General features: G+C 41.6%; 1 non-coding gene and 2 pseudogenes across 1 annotated transcript; 2 read left to right on the forward strand and 1 right to left on the reverse strand.

The window, feature by feature from the left end:
• Positions 1-1,043: 1,043 nt before the first annotated feature.
• LOC129085565 (sentrin-specific protease 7-like) lies at positions 1,044-4,993 on the reverse strand (annotated as a pseudogene).
• A 2,337-nt stretch (positions 4,994-7,330) lies between these two features.
• Positions 7,331-7,888, forward strand: LOC129085671 (60S ribosomal protein L9-like; annotated as a pseudogene).
• A 4,664-nt stretch (positions 7,889-12,552) lies between these two features.
• Positions 12,553-12,658, forward strand: LOC129085811 (U6 spliceosomal RNA). The gene has a single exon (XR_008530749.1). It is a non-coding gene; the product is annotated as a U6 spliceosomal RNA (small nuclear RNA).
• Positions 12,659-26,861: the final 14,203 nt, after the last annotated feature.

A 26,861-nucleotide genomic window follows, 5' to 3' on the forward strand; every position in this document is an offset into this window, starting at 1 on the left:
GAGGCAACCGACTGATGTTTCTCTCACACATCAATGTTTCTCTCCCTCTCTTTCTCCCTACCTTCTCCTCTCTCAAAAATAAATAAATAAAATCTTTTATTTTAAAAAGTTGCTAAGAGAAGATTTCTTAAAAGTCTTACTCACAAGGAAAATAATTTTTTATAACTTAGCATGGGAATGCATGTTTACTGGGCTTACTGTGGGAATCATTATGCAATAGAGTTGAACTTTGAATAGCACGAGAGTTCAAGGTGACAGTATACAGGACCCTCTCCCCCGACAGATATCAAAGTCAGCAGATGCTCAAGTCCCTTATATAAAATGGCACAGAATAATACATACAGCAGACCCTCTATATTCGCAGATTCCCAACCACAGATGGAAAATACTGTTTTTGATCCACGGTTGGCTGAATTCACAGATGCAAGCCCGAGATACATAGGGCCAACTGTATATTTACTGAAAAAAAATCTATGTATATGTGGACCCATGCAGTTCAAATCAACATTGTTCAATGGTCAACTGTATATACAAATATCAAATTATCATGTTGCATACTTGCAATTAACATGATGTTTATATTTCAATCATACCTCAGTTAAAAAAAAAGAATTTGATAGGTAGCTCTGTTACACAGATCTTTAACTATAGAATTATATTTTCTGAAACTATTATTTCCTTTTGAATCACAGATCTTTATCTGTGTCTGCTAAATTGCTAATCTTACATTATTCCATAATAACTTACCAAATTTCCTAATTAGGGCTGTCAATATATTTATTCTGTGCCTTATGTATTCTTACTACTCATAGTAGCTTCCTAATATTAGATTCATTATCATAACATATAGTTGTGATTTCTGTACATGGGTATCTGGGGAGTCCAATTAAAGTTATTTTTATCACACCTTCAGTCTTGGAACAAAAACTTCCTGTTACCTAATTCATTTCTGAAATACTATTTGTGTATATATTTTCCTCTTCATTCTTCTCTCTCACAGGTCATCCTCTATATGACTTAATTATTTTTCTTAGCATCATTATTTATTGTTGCAATGGGATCTTAACATAGTTTGGCATGAATTTAACACAATCTTTAGAAGCTCCTTTTATTATACCAATATAAACAGAAGTAAATACAAAATCCAGTTATAGATCCATCTCATTACTAGATGTAATACAGGAAGTGTTTTCCATGACAGGATATAATTCAGATGAAGCCTGCACTGATTCACACATAATCAATGGTAGTTCTGACAATGCTGATTCAGAAATATTCTCATTTTAATCAGTGATGCCATTGTCTTGCGTAGATTGCAATTTAAGAATTTCTGAACTTTTATGTTCATTGGGTCCTTCTTTATAACTGGAAACAACAATTGCTTCCCTTCACTATGATCCCTTAAAACAGGCTTTTCTATTGTGCTCAATTTATTCTCGCTGTTCTCAACCAGGGTAGAATTCCCCAAAGTACCAGCGGAAATAGAGCTCTCAAAAGTTTCAGTGATTGAACAGTCAGAGGTGATTTTGGGAATAGCACTCAAAGCCAACTGTTGACTATTAAGTGAAGATAGTCTAGAAAAATCACTTTCGACGGATTCAGCTGCAATTTCTTCATACAGTTTTGGGCCTTGATAATGGCTTTCACCTAACTTTTCAAACTCAGAGGATACTTTTGAGGCATTTTCTTATTCTTTTGTCTGTTCTGCTGTCATATAAAGAAGTGGGATTGCCCTGGCTGGTGTGGCTCAGTGGATTGTTCTCCGGCCTGTGCACTGAAAGGTTGCTGGCTCAGTTCCCAGTCAGGGCGCATGCCTGGGTTGTGGGCCAGGTCCCGTCCCCAGTTGGGGGCATGTGAGAGGCAACTATGGATGTGTCTCTCACACACTGATGTTTCTCTCACTCTCTTTCTCCCTCCCTTCTCCTCTCCCTAAAGTAAATAAATAAAATCTTTTTTAAAAAAGAAGTAGAATTATGAGAATTAGATAAATAACATACTTTTAAGCCTCTTTCTCTTCCTGGAAATCAGAGTGGGTTCCATGTTTTAATTAGAATATGTACCATCTGCGTTTCTGCTCCCCTCAAGATGATCACAACCCCTACTTCCACTATTATAATCTTTAGAATATCAGACACTACAAGAGAAATGCCTTCATCACCTCTTCTCTTTTCTTTGGTATGTGCAGCCAGCTTTGAATAATTCTTATCTACTGTCTTACTTGGTTGAGAACCCCTTTCAGATAGAAACAAGCTCTTGTGAAGATTTAGGTTTTGACAAGATTCCCGGCTGTCATCAGATGCTGAAGAAAGCTGCTTTGATTTCAAATTGTCTGTATCGCCCACACTGGCCTCAGTTACAGGAAAGGGCTTTATGTATTTTCTTCCCAAATCTGTTCCCAGGACATTTGTCAATATATCTCTGGGTATCCTTTCATATAAATTAAGGCTTTGTTGAAGAGGTTCTAATTTTTGACACGTCTCTAGGCTGTCAACAGATGTCTAAGGCAATGAGTCTGATTGCACCTTGTTGGCATCACATAAATCAGCATTGTTTCTAGGTAGGGCTTTTCTGAGTTTTCGTCCTAAATATGTCCCTGGGACATTCATCAGCACAACTTTGAGTTGCCTTTCTGATGATGTCTTAGAAGTGACAGGATGCCACAGACACCTTTTCTACTTTTATAATCTAGGTAAAGGACCTTGTTTCACCTTAGGCTTCTTTCCCAATCCCCTGCAAAGGGAGATTCCACTGTTCTGAGCTTCTGAGTTTGGGCAGTGGTGATTTCACACCAACATCCTCTGGTTTTGCATTAAACACCTTTATTTTATGTAATTCAGAAGGTGAAAACTTTTTCTTTTTCCTTCTCTGACAATTTCGGATGACGATTGACGTCACCCAGCCTTCCCCTTGTCCATCTTCTCCTGCAGCTGTAGTCGCAGTTGCTATCGCTGCCCTCCCTTTTTTAAATTACATAGCAAAGTTTGAGTGAATGAACCTTTGCATCAGAAATAAAGAGTTTAGGTTGCATGCCAGCCCCAGGATTTATTTTATTTTTTAAAAGATTTTATTTATTTATTTTTAGACAGAAGGGAAGGGAGGGAGAAAGAGGGGAGAGAAATATCAAGGACCAGGCATGTGCCCTGACCAAGAATTGAACCAACAGCTTTTGGGTTCATAGGCCAGCACTCCATCCACTAAGCCACACCAGCCAGGGAAAAGCTCAGAATTTAAAAGGCGTGGTCCATGGCCGATCAGCTGAAAGTGCTGAGGAAGCGTGTCCCTTCTCCTGAGCTTTGCTGGAGGGGAATGATGAGAAGTCTGGGAATTATGTGATGGTGAGGTGGATGGGATTTGGATCTAACAACCTGCATGGTCCATAAACAGAAACCTGAGAAATTAACATGAGAACAGGTCCAGGACCACTGAAACCCAGAGAGGCACTGGGTTTGAGAAATGAACACTGAGAGAGAGTCAACAACCAGATATTAAATATTTACACATCATTGAGGACATTATAATATTTGTAATTCTCTGGAAATGGAAGTTTCTCATATGTGTGTATTGCTCAACTTTTGTAAAATTAACTCTAGTACTTTTGTATAAAAGTACGATATTTAATACTGATAATTTGCTTTTTTTCTTCTCTATTATTCTGGTTTAAAATACTATTATTTTAATTTCTTAGTAATTATTATTTCTCCTTAATCTCATGATCTGTGTTTTTCTTCTTCCATCACTGTTTTATTTAATAGACCATTTCTTCTTAAGAAAGGCCTGAAGCGAGTGTGACTGGAGGTATTGATGAAGTACCACAACAGGAAGGGGGAAGCCTTGCTGACTGAGCAGCCGCTGGGCTGCCCATCTGCACCTCATCCTTCTTTCTACTGAAGGCTCATCCTTTGTTAGGATGATTCTAAAAAAGCACAAAGAAATAGGGAAAAAAAAACCAAACCCTACCCTCCCTTGCCACCTCTGTAATCCCAGGTGAGTCTCTGTGCACATGGCACATGAGTTCCTGGCTCCATCGTTGATTCCTGAAATTGTATCACAGTGGAAGCAGCGTGTTTTAGAATCTATGATCTCCAATGAGGATAACTGCTGAATTTGGGGCAAAACAAAGCCTGGCACAGCCAACAGGAGAAGGGAAGGAGAAAGTCACACAGAACCGGACCTTGGGAGGACCCATGAGAGGTTGATGTCCCATGGCCATGGGAGAGGGAGGTGTGGCCAGTCTACCATCAGGACTCTGGAACTGCTTGCTTACAAACCAGCTTTTGATGACTTCACTTAGGTCCCTCTGTCTTCCTTTTTTACAGTCACAGGAGGAAATTCTGCAGGCATTTCTCCTTCAGGACACATCCTGAGCAGGATTTTTGAAATGGGGTAAGCTAGGCAGCAAGTGAGATTCTCTTCTGGATGGCACTTAGAATGACATCCAGATGGGGAGACCCATGAGGCCCATGAGGCTTGGCCCCACGAGGCATCTCAGTGCAGTGGGAGATGGCTGAGGCTGGACTTTACGGAGCCATTGGATCCCAGAAGGAGAACAAGGTGCTATACTGGGGAGACTGGAGTCCCTGGAAGGTACATTAATCCACCTTCTGTTTCCGGTCCACACACTTTCCCTGACGCCTTTGGGATCCTCCCCTCGACCTATGTTCCCTACTTCTTTCTCTCACTTTATTTTTCTCAGAGGACATTATGTTACCCACTTGTGTGTTTGGACATGATCTGAGCCCCACCACAAGGTAAGTTCTTCATTCCTGGGAAATTTGGCTGGCTCACCTCTGCACTCCAACACTAGCACTGAGCCTGCTCAGTGTCACAGGGAGCGCCGTGTAAGGCGCTCCTGAATCTGAGGGTCACTGTCCAGAGCCGGCTGAGGAGGGAGCGAGGCTCTAAATCTCACGGCACCCGTCCCAGGGTTGTCACTGATGGGGGAATAAATGTGAGTCATTGCAAACACTTCTCTGTTTGCCAGGAGAAGGGGCATGGCTCTCCCCTCTAGTGGAGAAGGACCCGAGCCCCTATGTCCAAAGGCTTTTATTGAGAATGCTTTTATCATCAATCAATGTCAAAAGGCTATGTTTATAGAAAACAAATAGAGATTATGGATAACAATGGAAGGAACACAAGAGATCTGCCTTATGCCAGGGTCTATGAATAATGTAATTCTTCTTCCCAGTATGAGCCAGTTATCATAGCTTTTGAGGGAAGAACAAAGCATGCTTCGCAGAACTTACTTCTAGACCTGATTTTCCCCAGGAACCGCCAGATCCAGTTTAGGGTTGTACCTGCCTTTATTATTGTTTCAAGCCTGGGCAGGGCAGGAGGGGCAGAGCCGCCAAGAGAAAAGGAGACTTCTTTCGGATAGAATGAGGACTCCAGCCATATCAAAGCTGAGCCAAGGGGTGCGGGCCTTTTTGCCCTTTCTCTGTGTCCCCCAAGTCCTTGTCTGCTGCCCATACTGGCCGTGTCTGTCTTAGGTTGTCCCTCTTCATGAGAGATCTCACCTGTCTTTGACTAATTGACCATCACAGGGCCAAGCAGAGGGATGTGACAGGTTTCATCCTCCTTGATTATTTCCAGCCTGTTGGCAAGGCTACAGTCCCTGAAACCAGACAGGGCATTTCCCAACAGCCCAGAGCAGTATTTGTTCTATGAATGAGCGATATTAACAGAACAATTGGTTGCAAGCCACTTCCTCCCACCAGATCTCACTGCAGTGGGCACCCCCATAGAACATTATGGGAGAGCCATCTCCCAGGACTAGGCCAATCCCTTTATTATTGTCCAAGCTCTCTAGGTACACCTCCCCTGGTACTCTTCCGTCAATGGGTAAGCTGTGTCCTCTGGCTGCACTGCTTTTCTCAGACCTTGGAGAGCCTTCTTCATCTCTCTGCTCAGGCCAGCATGTTGGTAACCTGACCCAGGAAGGTCATGTCCAGATTCTCAGGAACTGGCTGGCCACTCTTGGCCTCCCAGGGAAGGAACTTGACCTGCCGGGTAGTGGTCCAGTGGGAGCTGCTTCTCTGGTGGTCCTCAGAGCAGTTGCTATTCCAGCTGGTCCTGATTTGGTTCTCTGGCAAATTAGATGTGGTATCTGTGTTTGTATATTTATCTTTATTCATCTTTTAAGATTTATTTTATTTTAAAAATAACTAGTAGACTTTATTTTTTAGAGCTGTTTTAGGTTTACAGAAAAATTGAGTGAAAAGTAGAGAGTCTCCTACCCCCTCCCCACTCTGTTTTCTCTATTAGTACATCCTGCGTTAATGTGACACATTTGTAACAATTGACAATTGTTGTTACATTTTCCTATAGCCTATAGTGACACATTATTGTTAACTAAAGGCCATAGTTTAAATTAGGGTTCATTCTTTCTGTTTTAAGTTCTGTGAACTTTGACAATATATAAGGACATGTATCCACCATTATAGCATCATACAGAACAGCTTTACTGCCCTAAAAATCCTCCGTGCTCTGCCTGCTTATCCTTCCCCCCAGTCTCTGGCAACCACTCATCTTTTTACCATCTCCATAGTTTTATCTTTTCCAGAATGTCATATAGTCGGAATCATGCAGTATATAGCCTTTTCAAATTGGCTTTTTTCACTTAGCAATTTGCATTTAAGGTTTCTTTATGTATTTTTGTAGCTTGATAGTTTATTTTTTAAAATGCTGAATTATATTTCATTGTGTGGACATATGACAATTTATCTATTTGTTCATTTACCCACTGAGGGACAACATCTTAGTTGATTTCAAGTGTCGCCTTTATTTATTTATTTATTTATTTATTCGTTCATTCCATAACCATTTATTGCCCCATACCTTCTCCCGCCTCCACCCACCCCCTCATCCACCCCACGCTTACCACAGTGTTGTCTGCGTTCATGAGTTCTTTCTCTTTTTTTCCCGTTTTTGCTCTATCCTTCCACCCCGCCCCCCCAACCCTCCCTGAGACTGTCAGCCTTCTCTCTGAGTCTGTCTCTATTTTGCTTGTTAGTTCAGTTTGTTCATAAGATTCCACATATGAGTGAAATCATATGGTATTCATGTTTTGCCTTTAAATTTATTTATTTTTAAAGATTTTTATTTATTTATTTTCAGAGAGAAGAAAAGGGAGAGAGACATCAATGTGTGAGAGAAACATCAATCAATTGCTTCTCACACATCCCCAGCTGGAAACCTGGCCTGCAACCATGTACCCTGATAGGGAATTGAACTGACAACCTTTTGGTTTGCAGGCTAGTGTTCAATCTACTGAGCCATACCAGCAAGGCGTAAATTTATTTTTACTTAGCACTTTGCCACATCTACTGTGAGGATGAAGACAATTCTCAGTAACCAGACAGTCAGCGTTCCAGAAAATGTCGACCTCACTTGGAAGGGATGCACAATTTTATTGTGAAGAGCCCCAGAAGCACCCTGCAGGGGGACTTCAATCCCATCAATGTAGAACCCAGTCTCCTTGGGGGAAAAAAGCAGAGGCTCTGGGTTGAAAAATGGTGGGAAAATAGAAAGAAACTAGCACCGTTCACACTGCCTGCTGTCCTGTACAGAACATGATCAAGGGTGTTACGTTGGGCTTCTGTTACAAGATGAGGTCTGTGTACGCCCACTTCCTATCAATGTCGTTATTCAGGAGAATGATTCTCTTGTTGAAGTCCAAAATTTCTTGGGTGAAAAATAAACCCGGAGGATTCAGATAATGTCAGACATTGCTTGCTCAGTATCTCAAAACCAGAAGGATGAGTTAATTCTTGAAGGAGATGACATCAAACTTTTATCAAATTCAGACGCTTGGAAACAAGAAGCCGCAACAGTTAGAAAAAAGGATATCAGCCCTGGCAGGTACGGCTCAGTGGACTGAGCACCAGTCTGCATACCAAGAAGTCACTGGTTCGATTTCCATTTGGAGCATATGCCTTGTTTGCTGGTCAGGTCCACAGTTGGGGTGTGTGAGAGGCAACCAGTGGATGTTTCTCTTGTATGTAGATGTTTCTCTCACTCTCTTTCTCCCTACCTTCCCATCTCTCTGAAAATAAATAAGTAAAAAAAAAATTGTTTTCAAACCAAGGATATCAGACAAATTTTGGATTCTATGCTTCTGAAAAAGGAACAGTTGAGCAGGCTGATGAATAAGATCTAAGATGGCCAGCTCCAGAAGCAGCAAGATGTTGGAAGATTCCTCAGATTTATTTGTGATGTTTTAAAGATGCAATAAAAGCTATGTATTGATCTGGGGGAAAAATTATTTTTAATTATATAATTGAAACATACAGTATTCATTTCCTTGTTATCACTCCACCTTCTCTGAGTTTATCACATTCCCCATGTGCATCTTTCTAAACATTTCTTATGCATATATAGACATTTATGTACATAGAATGCATTAATTACCTATTGATGTATAACAAAATTACTTCAAATTTAGTTGCATAAAACAGTAACAAACATTTAATATTTTACTGCTTCTGAGTGCTAGGAACTTGGGAGTGCCTTAGTTGGGTGGTTCTGACTCAGTTTCTCATGAGGTTGGACTGAAGAAGCCTGCAGCCATCTGAAAGGCTTAGATCCGCCTCTGCCAGTCCATATGACTGGCAACCTGATGCTGGCTACTCCGCAGGGCTGCTTCCATGTTCTCAGAATGCGGGACTGGCTGCCCCAAAGCAAGCGGTATCGGTGTCGGAGAGAGAAAGAGAACCGGACATGCCTTTTAGCACCCAGCCTCAAGTCCCACAGAGTCACTTTCACAACCTCCTGTTAGTTACACAGGTTATGGGAAAATCATGAATAGCAGGAAACCAGCCACTGGGGACTATTTTGGAAACTGACCACCCTTTAGAGCATTTCATGGATTTGCTTTATGCTTCTTGTGAAAAATTTTACATTTGGAAAAAAAGGAAAAATTTTAAATTCTAATCAACTTAAGGTTAACTGATACATATAAAGTAAGCAGTATTAAAACAAATCCAATGTCAGTTTGTAGCAAATAATCTGTGTTGAGAAGTTTTAACCCTCATAGTATTGGAATAATTAAATTATTAAATATGAATATATAGTATAAGGGTTTAAAATTTGTGTAAACTAAAAGAATATATTATGCTTGGATGTGAGAATACTGCAGTAATAAGTTAACTTTCACATTCTTAAAATCTTCTCCAAAAAACACCCTACATTTATTACAATGCTATATATGCTCTAAGTTTTATTTTTTCCTTTAAAAAAAAATCTCAGTTCCCCACACTCTGATTTATGCAAGGCTTGGGCTTATACATTTGACCCAGAGTACTGGTCTTTAGATTATTTACAAATAGGTTTGCTTTTCAGTAGTGTCGTTTGGCCCACGCACTGCGTGAGATCCAAGTTGAGGAGGCTCTAGTGGGTTTTGAGATGTCAAAGTGTCCGGCGGGGGGCGATGGTTGGGGGGACGGGATAGTTGCAGAAGAGAAAAGCTAAACCCGGTGCAAGGTTCCTGCTGCAGCGGCCAGAAACGTCTAGGACAGGAGACGCGGCTTGCAGGCGCTCACACAGGGGTCACGAGGACTGTCGGGTCAGCGTCTCCCAACCCCGCCCCCACGCAGCGCCAGAGAGCTTCTGTTTACTGTCCTGACTTCACAGAGCAGAGATATTGATCACGAATGAGTACAAACTTTAGAGTACAACAGTGTGATCATCCGGAAGAAAACTCACGTCAAAAACACATGTGGTGTTTTCCGTGTCACAGGTACAAATGCCGCATGACCTCTGGTCTTGGCTCTTCCCCGTTGCTGACCTTTGCAATCATACACCCGGATCCACAGCCCATCTTAAGAGTTCAGGCACTGCAGACATTACTTAACCACATTGGAAAGGGGGTCTTGGAACAGAGAAAGTGGGGGCAAAGGGAGGCCAGAGGGAAGAAAATGACTCAGTCAACACATCTGAGTACCTACTAAGTGCAAAGCTTTGTATTTCCCACAGCATGCATCATTATCAGGTGTGCTTATAATTTGTATTTTTTTTTTTTGTTTTTTGTATAATGCTTGTATCCCACTCCAAGACACTAATATATAAGCTCTGAGGCAGGAATTTGTGTCTATTTTGTTGACTGCTGTGTCTCCAGCACCTAGAAGAGTGCCTGGCACATAGTACTCAAGCAATAAATATGTGTTTGATTAATGAAAGAAAGCACTGTGTTAGTGGGTAATAATAGAAAACAGTTACTGTGCATGCACACATGCTGGGCTCTCTGCAAGGCTTCCTCCCCCTTTAGGCAGGCACTAACATTATCCCATTTAACAGATGAGGAAGCTGCAGCTCAGAGGGGTCATGCATCTTGCCCAAATGGCGGCACTGGGGTTTAAACTCAAGAATTCTCTCCCTCAGGTCTTTAGTTGAGACTAAGCCTCCTATCTCATACTCTGAGAAACTTACAAAGACCAGTTAGACACAGTCTCTGTTCTCTTAGCATAGATATGTCTATTGAGAAAAGATTTGGAAATAAGTCAGAACCAATTAAGTCAGAATCAATGGTAAGAAGTTTGGCAGAGAAGCAGGTGATAAATGTTATGAGTTTGCAGGAATGAAAACAAGGCAGATAGAAAAAGATAAACACTGAGATATAAACTAACAGAATTAATGCTGAATGATGAGAGTGTTTATACTTCCCATTTACTACTTTATCTGTATTTTCTAATTTTTCCATATGAACAAGTATTGCTCTTGTAATAAGGAAAAATATATATTTATCTTATGAAATTTTCTTAAGGGAAACATTTAAAAATACATTTTCTAAGGCAGGTCTCAGGCAAGGCTTTTCCCTGTCATTCCCATTTGCCTCCCCCAAAGCTTTCTGGGTAAATTTTCAGTGATATTTTATGCACACACAGGCAAATAATATAGATTTCCTAAAATTTTAAAAATCACATTAAACTAAGCCTTAACCTAAGGAGTCAGGAAAGGCCTCTGAGAAAGGAATTGGGCCTCAGGTCGCTTTCCAACCAACTCCAATAAGCAGGGGCAGGACTCAGGTGGGGCGAGTGAGACGGTTGCTTCAGGCACAAAGATAAGGGGGCACCAAAAAACTCAGCAATCAAAATAAATAATATTTAAAAAATCAAATTAATTCAAGGAATCCATGAAAAACAAAACAAAATTTTACATAAGAACTGAACCATTAAAAGGAATAGGCAGACCCAGTTATATGGGGCTGAAATTTATAGAATTGTGGGGGGTAAGAATCTGCTTTAAGAAAAAGATTATAAAATTTCAAGTCAAAAATAGGTAAGAAAACAAATATTTATTTAGAATGAGAAAATAAATAACAATAAAATATAAATTTTTAAAACCTCACCTATACCAAAAGTCACAAATACAGAAAACATAATTTTTGAATAACTGCCTGAAGTGCTTCTATAATACATTTTCCCTATATTTTTGTACAAAACTTTCAGAAAACCCTTATCAAATGTCTTTCATATATCAGCTGTAGAAGATGTATTATAGTTTGTGCCTACAAACACAAGAATCTGATAAAAATTGTATTTCACATGATTACCATTTTAAAAAAAGTTCCATTCACATGAGCCTCTCCAGAGCATCTCGCAGCACAGCAGTTGACTTCTTCAGAGTGTCAGTAGGAGACCCGATCACAGAAGTAACACCCTTTCCTTATGCAGTTGGAGGGCCTGGCCAACATAGGGAATCACACAGAACATTGGTGGGGACCAGAATAGGCCACCCTAGAATATGCCACTTTGGCATGAGGATTATTTTGAGCTGAAGAAAATTAAGAAACTGCAGACAGAGGAAAAGCTCCCTGCCATCCTCCTATCTGAACACACAACATAAAATTCCATTGGTAAAGGCTTCTGTTCTCCGTACCAGAAGGAGCACACCTAACTATTTGACTCCTAATCACTAGAGAGGACTCTAGGCTCTTCCCAGCTCAGAGATAGCACTGAAGGGAACTACATGACAAAACTTGCTAAAACAACCCTTGTCTTCCATTAGTTTCCTCTATATATTCACCTCCCCCAAGGATAAACCCCTTTTCCTTTGTCTTGTTACCTGTCTGTCTTATTCTTCTTTGTAAGGATAATATAAAAACTCAAATTTCAATTATCCTTTTGAGTTACTCATCACTGAGTTTCTCCTGTGTGAATGCCATGCTGCATGTGGAAATAAATAAACTCTTTTCTCCTGTTTTCTGTCTTTTGACAGCTCAATTTTTAGGGCCCCAGCTGCAGAAACTATGAGAGTAGAAGAAAAGGTTTTTTCTTTTCCTGCCGCATGACTACCAGGAGGGGAGATCCCTGGGATCCACCTGGGAGCTGCCTGTCAGGGTGCCACGGGAGGCCGCCGTGCGCTGCTGTGGATGTGGCCTGCACCTTTCTGTCCTGCGTCTGGCTAAGTGGGTAGAAGGGGCCACAGGAACATCTTGGAAGCCATGCAAAGCATATTTAATTATTCTTTGGAAGCTTCAAAAATTTTAGGTAGATGGATCACCTATGACGGTGTGTAGGTGGCAACTTAATTCTGTGAGGTACTAAAAACAGCTGACCTGTGCTCACTTCAGTAGCACGTATACTAAAATTGGAATGATACGGGGAAGATTAGCATGACCCTGTACAAGGATGACACATAAGTTCGTAAAGCATTCCATGTTTAAAAGCAAACAGACGAACAAAACCCCCTAGCTGACCTTGTTTTAAAAGGGGAAGGTCATTTGGAACTTGACTTGTCAGGGACAGATACAAATTGTAATACCTTCTGATCCCAGCTGCTGAAATAAAATTTGAATCCAACTGTTGTTTAATAAACTAGTGAATTTTTCTCATGGCTAAAAGGTCTCTGTGTGTGTGTTTATGTATATTATAAACTTGAGATTATTTTCTACCTACAGATGGTATTGTTAAAATTAATTTAATAAATTAAAATTAATTGATGCAAAGGCAAGCCCTTATAAAGATTGAGTATTCTAAAAATTCTCAGAAATTAGAAACTAACTCAAAACTTTTTCATGATCACATGGTCTCAAATTAATCCTTGCTAAATAAAACTAGTTTAAATTTATTGGTTTAAGTCAAACAAACATATCTTTATTTTACCTGGGTTTACAAAAAACAAAATTAATTGCTGAACATAAGTTTACCTACTTTTGACTTCTTATTAGAAAGAAAGTAAAGGATAAATTTAGATCTGTTCATGAAATGTTCTATTCTTTGTTGAGGATGGATATGTTTCTAAATTTATGAAATGTATTTGATAATAAAAACACCCATTTCTAGAGGTTATAAAAATGTCTTTATATATCTGCCAAGCTAAAGACTTCTAACAGCTTACTTCTTAATTTTCATTAGAAATTGAGGTTTTAAGGGTTAAAAATCTCTCTCTCTCTCTCTCTCTCTCTCTCTCCCTCTCTCTCTCTCACTTTTCAGCCCTTCTGGAACACCTCAAAAGATTTGTTTTCATGTTAAATTGCATGGGAAGCATTATAAAATAAGCAATTAAAAAACTCCTAATATATATTGTTGGGATAAACAGTGGTTGTAAATTAAATGAGTGGCCAGAACTATGGGAAACCCAGGACAGCCACGTGGTTCTTCAGGGCTCCCTGGAAAACCCCATTTTCCAGTTTTTTCATTCCTTCATGCAGCACAATGCTTTTAGTGCTGTTGAAGCTGGGCTTAAAATAGATGAAGGAGCTTAGGAAATGATGTTCCTGAAAGGAGACATCTTACACTATTGTCAAGGTTTGATAAAGTCACTTCAAGAAAATGCCAAATTGGTAACGGCTTCCTTTCACAGTGAACTCCCAGTAGCAAATACTTAGAGGTCATTGACTGCCACCAACATATTCTGTTTATTGAAAAGGGCATAAAATAAAAAATTCTCCAACCCCATTGAAAGGGACCTTATCAGGTGCCTAACCATGAATGGACATCTACTCTTGCCTCTGACACTCACCTCCACCTAGAGTGGACACCAAAGACTCCTCAAGGATGAGAAGCCACCGACACCAGAGGTAAACAGCTACCCCAAGACATCTGTATACCCCCCCGGATTGATACTGAATTCAGAAACCATTTGTTTGATTTTCTTTACCTATCGGGTATTGATATTAATCATAAGTTATACTTGTTCTTTGGGTTTTTCTTTATAGTCTAGCTGCTTATGATTACTGAACACGTGTAAGATATCTTTAATACTCCTTTTATGGCTTACCTAAATATTATACCAGATGCAAAATATAGAAAAATAAGACAGATGGCAAAACTCGGATCATGATAGTTCACAGGATAGAAATGATCTGAACGCTCATTTGCGACAAAGGCCGTAAGCCCTGACTGCCTCCCATTTACTTGCTCTTCCCTCTTGGGAAAATTCAACCTCAACTCACATACCATAGTTACAGTATTGCCCCACCCCCAGTGATTCACTATTTCAACAAGACAAAGTTGATACTGAGAATTCTTAGGGATGAGCCTTCCTGCTGCTGTGAAACCATACTACCTGACTGAGAGGTTGATCACTAATGCATTCTTCAGATTGACTTTATAACCAAAAGGGAGAACTGCAGGGAGAAAAGGCGGTGCTGTAATAAATCATAAACACCTGACTGGGAGGGTCATGGTGGGTAGTCACACTTCAGGCCCATTATCTTTGAATTCAGCAAGCCCTGCGCATTGATCTTGTTCCCCTAGATTAAAACACCTTTGAAATGCTGAAGTAATCCACTTCTTCAGAGGGAGGTACAACCACTCTCAAGAAAGCACATAGTCTTGTTAACTAACCTTGCTTTCTTCCACCTTCATGTAATCTTTCTTATATTCCATCCTTAATTCCAAATGCAGAAAAAGCTGCAAAACTGTCATTCCCCAGAGCACCTGAGGTCTTGCTTCCCAGCGTGTTTTCAGTTTGGCTCAAGTAAACTCATAAAAATTCTCTACAGGTTTGGACCTTTCTTACATTAACAATGGTGATGATGGTGATGGTGATCATAACAGTGATGATAGTGATGTGGTTTTGCTGTGGAGTTCTTTGCTCAAACAAAATGTTGGGGAATTCCAATGTGTCAGATAAAAATGCTATATTTGGAGCAGAGGGCCTGGGGCCCTGCTGTCACAGCTCACATCTGCCAAAGGGGCTCCGAGGAGAGCTTTGCAAAAAATGACTAACTAGAGGAGAGGGGGATGGAAAAGTGGCTGCAGTCAGATTATCTCAAGGTAAGGAGTTTGCACTGTAGTTGGTAAATGTACATAGTTGGTGTCAAAACAGCGACTGGGTAAAATTCCTCCATCGGGGCTACGCCAGTGGCCTGGACGAGGCTGATGTGAGACGAGGGTCAGTGCTATGAGAAAGGACAGGATGTACTCCACAGCCACTACAGTGAAAGGAAGAATGGGCACAGAACTAAGGCCAAGCAGCCAAAGGAAGCCAATGAGAAAGAAGAGTCAAGTGTTGTAATGAATCCCATTTTTTTAAAAAGATTTTATTTATTTATTTTTAGAGACAGGGGAAAGGAGGGAGAAAGAGAAAGAGAGGGTGAGAAACACCAGTTGGTTGCATTTCATGCATGCCCCAACTGGGGACCAAACCTGCCACCCAGACATGTGCTCTGACCTGGAATGGCACCCATGACCTTTGACTCTGCAGCAAGATGCTTCAACCAACTGAGCCACATCAGTCAGGGCATGAATCCCACTTTTTAGATGTGGAATCCTACAACTGCTTTTTTAGATTTTTGAGATTATGATAAAATATATATAACATAAGGTTTATGTACAATTGCTTTTTAAATTTTACCATTTCATAAAATTGAAAAATATTTGCATAAAATAAAGAACTCAAACAGTACAAAAAAACTACAATGAAAAGTAAGTTTCCCTCCCACCTCATACCCCTAGTCACTTAGTTCCACTGCCCAGATCCTTGTTTACAGTATATTTCCAGAAATGTCATATATCAACAAGCAGATGTTTTATATATATTAATTTTTTTCACATATTCTGTCCTTTGTTTAATTATTTGGTTTTTTGTTTCCCACTGAACAAACCAACCATGTTTGTTCTTTTGGAGGAAGTTGATGAAGAGAAAACTCAGAATGGAAGTTTCAGAGTAACTCCCATGTGACTAGAGGAAAAGCAGGCAGGGAAGAAATAGGCTTTGGAGTTAGACCTTGAGCCAGATGCTGGCTCTGCCACCTTAGGCACATTCTTTGGCCTAAACCACAAGGTTGAATATTCTTTTCATTTCACACAATGTCAATGGTTGTCAGTGGGGAGGGGTCAAATCACCAAAAAACAGCGGTGTTTGGAAACCCGGGGTATGGGTTTTTGGGTTGTCAAAATTCCTGGGGCTGCTAGCAAAATTTTGAAGATACAGTTCATAGATGTCAAAGATCTTAGAATGTTTGTAGCAGACAGTCACAACAAAAAGCTATTCTGTCCACATGCCAATGGCATTCACATTGAGAAACATCAACTCAGCAGCTCCAGCACACAGTCACATCAAGGCCTTCCATTTCCCATGCTCCATACTTGCCTCCACTGTGATAGCAGCAAAGTGGCTGCAAGTGTTGTGGATGCTACGTCTGTGTCAGAGGAGATAATCCAGACCAGATTTTCTCTGACTTTCTCTCTTGGGACAAAGAAAATTCGCCTCAGGAGCTTCCTCTCAGACTTCCTGCCCACAAATTACTGACTAGGCCACTGGTCATTCCTGAACCAGTCTTGGGCAAGAAGGGACACTCCTCTTAGATCACATGCTAGTCTGGAGGAAAGAGGGCTGGGCTTCCCTGAGACAGGAGCTATCTGGCGGTCTGAGAGGTGGGACACCTGTAAGAAAAGAAGGAAGAATGCTGGCGATTGTGTCCCAGGCTGCCATGAGGACCCTACAAGCAGACGAAGTTTCTGCCAGATAGTGAGACAGAAAAACATGCAGGTTCCCTTCCTTCTGCCCTTCAGAGAAAGATGGCCATTTTCCTAACCTTTTAGTTCCATCTCACAGAGAAATAAAAAGTGGAAACTTCTGTGGATAAGAGGATTGGAAAGGCAAGTGAAGGGCCTCCCTCCCAGAAGCTGACAGAGGTTCTTTTAGCAAATGCAGAAGTAGTAGGTTGTTATCAGTCTTGCACACCTAAAATTTATTCCTGTTCCCTGATTAGAATTGTGCCATATATATCAAGAACTTAAGTTTTTACATATTTGTTTATATTTGTTATCATGGTTGATATTTACAGTTAATGATAATCAAGTCAGAAAAATCACTAAATGTAAGTGCAATGACAAAAGTGGCATAAAATCTGTGAGAATAAAAAGTTAATATACTAAAGCTTGAAATGTTAATAGTTAAGAAGTCAACTAGATTCTACTCCTCCCTCCCTTTCTCTCTTCCTTCCTCCTCCCTTCCTTTCTCTTCTTTCCTTTTCACCAGACTCTGCCATTGAGAGCCATAATTTCAAGGGCAGCGGGCAAAGAACCTAGAACCAAAGGACCCTGAGGAAGTGGGGGGGCGTTGTTCCGGTAATAGCATCTGGGGCTGCCCCTCCAACGGGTCCATTATTCGGTAACAATATTTCAGTTGTGTTGATAAATGTGGCCAAAAATGCTATAGAATTTGATCCACTCAAGTTATAAAGCATTTTTCTTGGAAGTTTCCATTGCTGCATTTAAGCCCCTGAAAAATCACTAAGACTTTAACTTAAGCAAGCTGATCTCTTTCCAAAAGCTAAAGAAAAGGTAGAGGAAATGTTTCCAAAATGCTTCTGCTCTTTTAAAATATTTTTATATTTTGAGTATTTTTGAAATACTTTATCATATATATGGTGTTGAGAAGGGTTTGCCTCTGTTCTCTTAGGTTCTGTAAATGGACCTGAGAATTCAAATGACAAAAGACAGAATAACAGGAGAATAAACAAGCAGATTTTATTTCAGGTTAATATTTTTACTTGTAATAGAGGACTTCATATGTAAGAAATGAAGACCCAAAGAATTAGACAGGTCTGAGAGCTCACCTACCATGTCAACAAAGAAAGGTAAGTTGTAGGGATGTGACAAAGGAAAAAGGTGTCTGCGCTGAGGGGGTAAATTGTGGGAAAGTGAGTAGGAAATAGATGGGGTTATTTTGGCAGGTTTGTTTGTACAGACTCATCTCAGCCTTGACTCCTGTCTCAGGTGATAAGAATGTTCTCCTCTTCCTGGTAGTGGGAGGGCGTTTCACAAGAAATGTATGCCCTGATTTTAGGTAAAGGAGGTCAAAGAGCCCTTCTAGTGTTTGGTGTTTCTCAATTGCCTGCAACTCAGAATAATCAATATGCCTGTTATGGTAATATTTGTGTCTCCTGAAAATTTACATGTTTAAATATACCCCCCAATGTGATGATATTAGGAGGTGGGGGCTTTGGGAGGTGATTAAGTTATAATGGTGGAGCCCTCAAGAGTGGAAAAGTGCCCCTATAAAAGAAAAAGAGACCTCGCCCTGGCCAGTGTGGTTCAGTGGACTGACCGCCGGCCTGTGAAGCAAAATCGCCGGTTCGATTCCCAGTCAGGTCACATCCCTGGGTTATGGACCAAGTCCGCAGTTGGGGACCTGCAAGAGGCACCCAACCAATCGATGTATCTTTCCCATACTGATGTTTCTCTCCCTGTCTTTCTCCCTCCCTTCCCCCTCTCTAAAAATAAATAGATAAATCTTAGAAAAAGAGAGAGAGAGAACACAGAGAGCAATTCTGCCCCTTCCACCATGTGAGGACACAGTGAGAAGGCAACTGTCTAGGAAGCACTTTGTACCAGGTACTGAATCTTTTAGAGCCTTGACCTGGACTTCCCAGGCTCTGAACCTGTGAAGAATAAATGTTTATAAGCTACTCAGTCTATGCTTTTTTTTGTTATGGCAGCGCAAATGGACCAAAACAATGCCAAAGTACCATATTTTGGGGTGACATGTTCTGATCCCCTCTATGGTTTCATTTTATATAAATATTATTTACTGACCAGTTTAACAATCAAAAATAAAATCAATAGTAATCAAGGAATAATAATAATATGTACAGAAAAATGGTCTTACTCCTGAGGTAGTCTCAAAGATTAAGAATCAAGAGAACTTTTATTCCAGCTCAATTCTTGCCTTGAATGAAAAGTTTGAGCAACTCAGTATTCCTCATGGAGCCTTAGCTTGAACATCTGAAACATTTGAGCTTTAAACCAACCAGCTGAGCTCTCTTGGGTCCTTTCTAATTTGTTCTGTTTTACATAGCACAATGGTTTTAAAACACATCTGCAATTTCTTGGATGCTCTTCCATTAAAAGGTTGAATCTAATTTCTCTCCCTTTGAATATATTGGGCTTAGTGACTCATTCTGTTCCTATGGCCTTAGGAACAGACTGTAACAGGAGAGATCATGAAACTCCTGACATCAGGCCATAAAAAATGATACAGCTTCTGTCTTTCTGTCCCTAAGCAAACAGGTTACCAACAGAGTGGCACTGAAGCCCGTCTGCTGGAGACCACACAGGAAGATGTCTGAGGAGCTCGAGTAGGCCCGCCCCAGCAGCCTGGGGCTTCCCCACCCAGGCCTAAGGCCTGGGCATCAAGTGATCCCAGCTCCAGCCTTCAGCTGTCCACAAATGGAGAAGAGTCAAGCTGAACCCAAGGGAGCCATGCCTGTCTTGCAGATCATGCACAAAATAAATGCTGTTGTTAATCAACTACATCTGGGGTGGTTTTTTATGCAGCAACAGTAACCAGAGCTGATGGTAAAGCAAAGAGCCTCTGAATATCTGGAGTAAATATTTTACCAGCTGAAGCACATTATATTTGAAATAGGACTGAACACATGAGTATGGACTACCTGGGCTAAATTTCAGAAAGTTATTTTGCCTGCTGCATTATTTAACAATTGACTTCAGTAATCTGGACTCCAGAGTTGAGAAGACCTGGGCCCTGATTTGGGTAGAAGCTTAGGGGACACTAATCCTGGGAGAGAAGTTGACTACACTACCTGGTGTGCCAGAGCAGAGAGGAGGGGTGAGAGCCAGAGGCCCCCCCATAGTGACCACACCTTTCAGGAGGCCAGGGAGAGGACCCCAAATACCAGTGTTGCTCAAAGTGCAGGGACCTCTTCTGAGTTCTACACCAGCATATCCTACTGTGGGATGATAAAAATATGTATTTGGCCTTGGTCCCCAGTCTTGGCAAAAAACTCCTAAGACTCTTGGAACTTCCTGAGTGACAGGGTTGTATTTTGCTCTTTATAAAGAGTCCCTTTTGAACACACCTATTTATGTTAATGAGGTAATTCAGGTCCGGGCCCCTAGAGAGGGCTCCTCACCAGAAATATCAAGAGATTAGAGTTGGAATTTTCAGCTCCATCCACCAGCCTCTACGGAGGGGAAGGGACCTAGAGATTGACCTCTATGAAAAATATTTTTTAAATTTATTTTTAGAGAGAGGTGAAGGGAGGGACAAAGAGGGAGAGAAACATTATTGGTTGCCTCTCACACATGCCCCACCTGGGACTGCCCAGCAACCCGGGCATGTGTCCTGATGGGAAGTCAAATCTGCAACCTTTCCCTTTGGAGGACAACTCCTAGACAACTGAGCCACGCCAGTCAGGGCTCTGGGAAAACTCTGAGAGGTGTGAGGTGATATCTCATTGTGGTTTTAATGTGCATTTCTTTGATAATTAGTGACGCTGAGCATGTTTCCTATATCTATTGGCCATCTGTATGTCCTCTTTGGAGGTGTCTATTCAGGTCCCCTGTTCATTTTTTTAAATTGGATTGTTTGGTTTTTTTACTGATGAGTTGTGTGAGTTCTTTATAAATTGTGGATATTAACCCCAAAATATTAAAAATATTTAACATTAACATGAAATAAAATCTGTTTGTTTATTCTCCTCTTATTCTGTCTTTTATCATTTGAATTCTCAGGTCCATTTACAGGACCCAAGAGAATAGAGGATATATAATTGGCAAATATCTTCTTTCATTCAGTGGGTTGTCTTTTAATTTTGTTAATGGTTTCTTTTGCTTTTCAAACCTTTTCAGTTTGATGTAGCCCCATTTGTTTATTTTTTTTGTTGTTTCCCTTGCCTGAAGAGATATCAGAAACTGCCCCCCCACCCCGCAAAACATTGTTATAAACAATGTCAGGGAGTTTACTGCCTAGGTTTTCTTCTACAAGTGCTAAGTCTTACATTTAAGTCTTTAATCCATTTTGCGTTTATTCTTATATATGGTGTAAGAAGGTGGTCTAGTTTCTTTTTTTGCATGTATCTGTCCAATTTTCCCCAAATTATTTATTGAATAGTGTCTTTACCTCATTGTATGTTCTTGCCTCCTGTCTCATGTATTAATTGACCATATAGGTGTGGGGTTACTTCTGGGTTCTCTATTCCATTCCGCTGATCTACAGTATGTGTCTATTTTTATGCCAGTACCATGTTGTTTAAACTACTCTAGTCTTCTACTATAGTTTGAGACCAGGTGGCATGATACCTCCAACTTTGTTCTTCTTTCTCAAGATTGCTGTGGCTATTTGGGATCTTTTGTGGTTCCCATATAAATTTTAGGGTTATTTTTTCCTAGTTTTGTGAAAAATGCCATTATTATTTTGATAGGAATGGCACTAAATCTATAGATTGCATTGGGTGGTATGGGCATTTTAATGATGTTAATTCTGCCTCTTCCTGAGCACAGTGTATGCTTCCACTTATTTGTATTTTACTCAGTTTCTTTCTTCAGTGTTTTACAATTTTCTGAGTACAGCTCTTTTACCTCCTTGGTTAAATTTATTCCTAGCTATTTTCTTATTTTTGATGCAATTATAAATGGGATAGTTTTCTTAATTTCTTTAATTTTCTTTTCAAGAAACACTTGTGAACTGTTGGTGGGAATATAAATTGGTGAAGATGTCTCAAAAAATTAAAAATAGAATTACCATATGATTCATCAATTCCACCTCTGGGTATTGATTAAAAGGAGACTAAAACACTAACTCAAAAGATACATGAGTTCCATGTTCATTGCAGAATTATTTACAATAACCAAGACATGGGAGTAACCTAAGCTTCCATCAATGGATGAATGGATAAAGATGTATATAAATAGTGGAGTATATGAAGTAAATGGATTAATGTTCCAATTGAAAGACCTAGGGTAGCTGAATAAACATGCTACCTAGAAGAGACTGATTTCAGGTCAAAAGACATACACAGATTGAAAGTAAAATGATGGAAAAAGAGGTTTCACGGAAAAGAAGTTGGGGTAGCAATACTTATATCAGATAAATAGACTTTAAAACAAAGGCTGTAACAGGAGACAAAGAAGGACCCAGTAATTCCACTTTTGGGTATTTATCCAAAGAAACAAAACACTAATTCAAAAAGACATGACAGATGGGAAGGGGGCATGGGGAAATGGCTGAAGAGGTGAGGCAATTAAGAAGTACAAACAGGTAGTTACGGAGTAGCCATGGGGATGGAAAGTACAATATAGGAAATGGAGTAGCCAAGGAACTTACATGCATGACCCATGGACATGAACTACAGTGGGGACTAGTGTGGGGACTGCCTGAGGGAGTGAGGGGTGCTGGGTGGAGGGGGCAAAGGGGGAAAAATCAGGACAACTGTAACAGCATAATCAATAAAATATAATTTAAAAAAGACATACATCCATATGTTCATTACAACATCCTTTACAATAGCCAACATGTTGATGTAACCTGTGTCCTTCCATAGATGAATTGATAAAGAAAATATAGTACATATATACAGTAGAATATTAACCACAAAAAAGAATAAAATCCTGCCATATGTGACAATAATAATGGAACTTGAGGGCATTATGCTAAGTGCATTAAGTCAGAGAAGGACAAATACCATACAATAGCACTTACATGTATACTCTAAACAAACAAACAAAGCAACACTTAATTTATGGATACAGGGAACAGACTGGTACGTGCCAGAAGTCGGGGAAGGGGAGGATGAAATTGATGGAGGTCAAAAGGTACACATTCCTGATTATAACATAAATAAATCATGGATATAATGTGTGGAATGACAACTAATGTTAATACTACTATATTGTATGTTTGAAAGTTACTAAGAGTAGATCTTAAAAGTTCTCTCAGCCCTGGCCCAGTGGTTCATTTCGTTAGAGCGTCATTCCCATACACCAAGGTTGCAGGTTTGAACTCCAGTCAGGGCACATATAAGAAGCAATCAGTGAATGCATACATAAGTGGAACAACAAGTTGATGTCTCTCTCTCTCTCTCTCTCTAAAATTTAAAAAAAAAGGGAGAAAGATTTATTTTCACTTTGGAAAAAAAAGTTCTCATCACAAGAAACAAAATTGTATCTAAGTGTGGTGGATGTTAATTGGATTTTTTATGGTGATCATTGTTCAATATATACAAATATTGAATTATTATGTAGTACACCTAAAACTAATTTAATGTTATATGTCAATTATATTTCTTTCTAAAAAAAAGAAAAAGACGGAGACACATTTACAAAGGGAAACTTATGTTACTTTTACACAGGGAAATTAATGACAGGCTTTTAGGCAAAAAGTGGGAGGACAGAGTTCCTCCTTTGTCTGCAGTTTCTTAATTGCCTTCAGCTCAAAATAATTCTTATGCCAAAGGGATATATTTGAGGGTAGCATATTCTGACCCCCTTCATCTGAGTTCTGTGAGCCAGTCTGGTAGATTATCAAACCTGAGTGTAGAGCTGTGGAAACCCCCGCATTTGTAGTTGCCTGAGCCAGTGTAGAGGCCTGAGTACCATTTGTGCTGGCATCTAACATGGGGGCATTTTTGCCGGAGTTAACTTGTAGCCCCTTAACTACAGGTGGTCAGAGTCAGATTTGAATTGTTGGAACCAACTTCTTGTCGCCATGTTGTGGTCAGAAAGAAACCAAGAGAACCTACAAAGCTTGACCTGCCCCAGATACAATGTAGTCTCTTGCATTCCCTCTCTTCCTCTTCTACTGCTTCTTGCCCCAGGGACCTCTACTCTCTACCCAGCTGCTCATGTTCAAACCCTAAAAGGCACCTCTCTACCCTCTCCTCCACTGGCCCCTTAGCATGTAATGTTAGTTTTCTTTTGTAAAAAGCTCTCAGATCTGTCCACCCCAACATTACCACCTCTCACGATCACACTTACTCACCCAAAAGACTGCAATAGTCTCCCAACAGCTTCTCCCACATTTTCTATCCCCCACAATCTGCTCTTCATCCTGCTTGCAGGATGATCTTTCAAAACTTAAATCTGGTTAGTTACACACGTGATTCAAAATCTTTCAATGGCTTTTCATTCTTCAAGGCCCTGAGCGGCCCCTTCCTACTCCTCCATCCTCAGCTCTGCCAGCTTCTCTTTGCTCTCTGCCCTTGGGTCACACAGGTCTTGGGCAACCCTACTCCTCCACATTCCCTCCCATATAGGGCCTGTGTACGGGCTAAAACGTTCTTCCTTGCAGTTTTATCTGTTCGCTCCTACTCACCTTCCTCACAGAGGCTTCCCTGGCCTTCCGGCTTCGGCATCTGTCAGAACAACAAAGTTTGCTTGCGTGACTTTGTGTTTAATGGTGGTTTCCTCCAACACTGTATATTGAGAGGTCCGTGAAAGTGAAGACTTCTAATGTCTTTACCAAATAGAGGAGAACAGGACAGAGCTGGGACCAGGGCACTGCACGACCCTGAAAGTGGTGCCTGCTCAAAGTCTGCTTCCTACATGCGTCACCTCTCTCCTGGAGTGGGTGGGTACCCTCAGGGATGATGACGGTTGTAGGCCAGAGAGTCACCACAACTCAAAATCTCTTTGGGGTCCTATTTTATCTTTAAAATAGTCTGCAAATTTTGTATTTAACTCCATAACATATCAATGTTTACTTAATGTAAAGGCAATGTTTTCTTTCTCAAATCCTGGAGTTGTGTCCTGCTGGGGTAGCTCAGTTGGTTAGAGCACTGACCGAATACACCAAAGTGGCAGATTTGATCACTGGTCAGGGCACATACAAGAAGCAACCAATGACTGCATTAAAAAAGAAAGAAAAAAAAAAAACAACTTGGAGTTGTTCCAGGAAGACATGCCATATGCCATCTCGTGCTTTTTGTAAGCCCCAAAGTTGACATGCAATCCTGGCCTTCCACACTGGGCAGGGGAATACCCTCAAGACCCCAGCAAGTGGGCAGTAGAGACCCTTTCTCATGAATACCACCCTCAGCCCTGCCTTAGTATCCATGGGAGAAATCTTCCCTCTAAATTATCTGGGTTCAAAATCCACCACAAACTATCTGTAAGACCTGGTCAGTGAAAAAATATCTTTCTACACTTTTATGTTCCACATGTAGAGCAGGGATAATATGACTCCTACTTCACCGGGTTGTTCTGGGGGTAAGACCATGCAAGGGGAGCCCTCGGCACAGTTAACCGTTGGACGCTCAATCAGTATTAGCCATTAATATGATCCTTACCTACCTCCTCACTACCTACCTCTTTTACCTGCTCCCACACCCAAATGCCTAAAATCCCTAAAGCCGTGGCCACTTTAAATTCTACCAGATTGTAAGGTTATTGTGCCTCCGCTGAGTGACTTGTGTAGGCGGGCTTTGCTTTTTATTTTTTGTGAAATTGTGGATGTGTTTCTGTGTTTTCCAACATTTTATACAAGTAAAGGAATGCCGTGCACATAGAGTTTTTTAGTCGTTCCCAAAATTCGGTCTCCAGAGCCCAGCATCAGCATGTCAACTACAAGACTATGGGGCACCACCTCAGGCCCATTGACTCAACTCCAGGGTGGGCCCGGCAATATTTTCACAAGCGCTCCCGGTGATGCTGATGAGCGCTAAATTTTGAGAACCACTGACTTAGATCAAAACAAAACAAAACAAAACAAAACCACTTTTGAAGTCCCCCCAACCCCCTGGTTCCGCATTCCCTCAGAGGGCCCGGGACGGACTCACAGCCTCGGAGCGGCAGGGCGGCGACCTCGCGGGCCCAGCACTCGTCAGACCCCGACTCCCCGCGGACGAGGACCAGGTGCTGGAGGCTGTGGCGCCGGTATCCCGCCGCGGTGGGGGAGGTGCGCGCGGAGAGCGGAGCGGCGGCGGGCGGGACCAGAGGAGGAGCGGGGACGTGCTCCGGGGCCCCGCGCGAATGGCCTCCGGCAGCTCTGGGCTCGCTGCCCTCTCCGCTCCCCCGCGCGTCCCCGCACCAGACTCGGCCCAGGCCCCCGCCTAGCGGCGTTCGGAAGCGCCGAGGGGCGAGCGTGCCCCGCACGGTCAGGCCTCCTACTGGGATTGGCGCCCTTTAGGCCTGAGGTTTTTGGAAGGAAGGGAGAGGACGAGAGGGAGACGCTCCACGCTCTCGAACTGCCCGGCCCGGCTGCCTCCTAGCTTCCCCGCAGGAGGGTTTTCCTCATTTGCGCCCCTGCCCCTCGGACTTCCTGGGCGGATGCGGCAGCCGAGAGGAGCCCGCTCTGCGCCCCTCGGCGGGCAAACTGGTCAGGACCTGCGGACTAACTTTACCGGCCGGAGAAACACTGCTCAGGCCAGTGTCAACGAAAGCTAAGCGCGAGTTCATCCAGGAGCTTCGGAGACAGAACCGCCACGGGCCCTGCTGGGATGGGAGGGAGGTGAAACGGCCCCCCAACTTCCAGAAGCCATCTCCCACTTTCCGCCTGAGTATTCGGAAACCCCGCCCGCGCGCTCTAGCCCCGCGCCGCCTCGCTTCCAGGTGTTTCCTCGGCCGCTCCGCCCCGCCCCAGGTCGTCCCCGGTCACGGGCAGGTTCAATCCCTAAGTGGCCTGGCCAGGAGCTGGCCCCTGACCCGCATCCTCCTCCCACTCCGCCCAGGCAACCGCCG

Source organism: Pteronotus mesoamericanus, unplaced genomic scaffold (assembly GCF_021234165.1).
Source record: "Pteronotus mesoamericanus isolate MK-2021 breed Mesoamerican mustached bat unplaced genomic scaffold, CSHL_Meso_final scaffold_31, whole genome shotgun sequence".
In the NCBI taxonomy this organism is placed as follows: domain Eukaryota; kingdom Metazoa; phylum Chordata; class Mammalia; order Chiroptera; family Mormoopidae; genus Pteronotus; species Pteronotus mesoamericanus.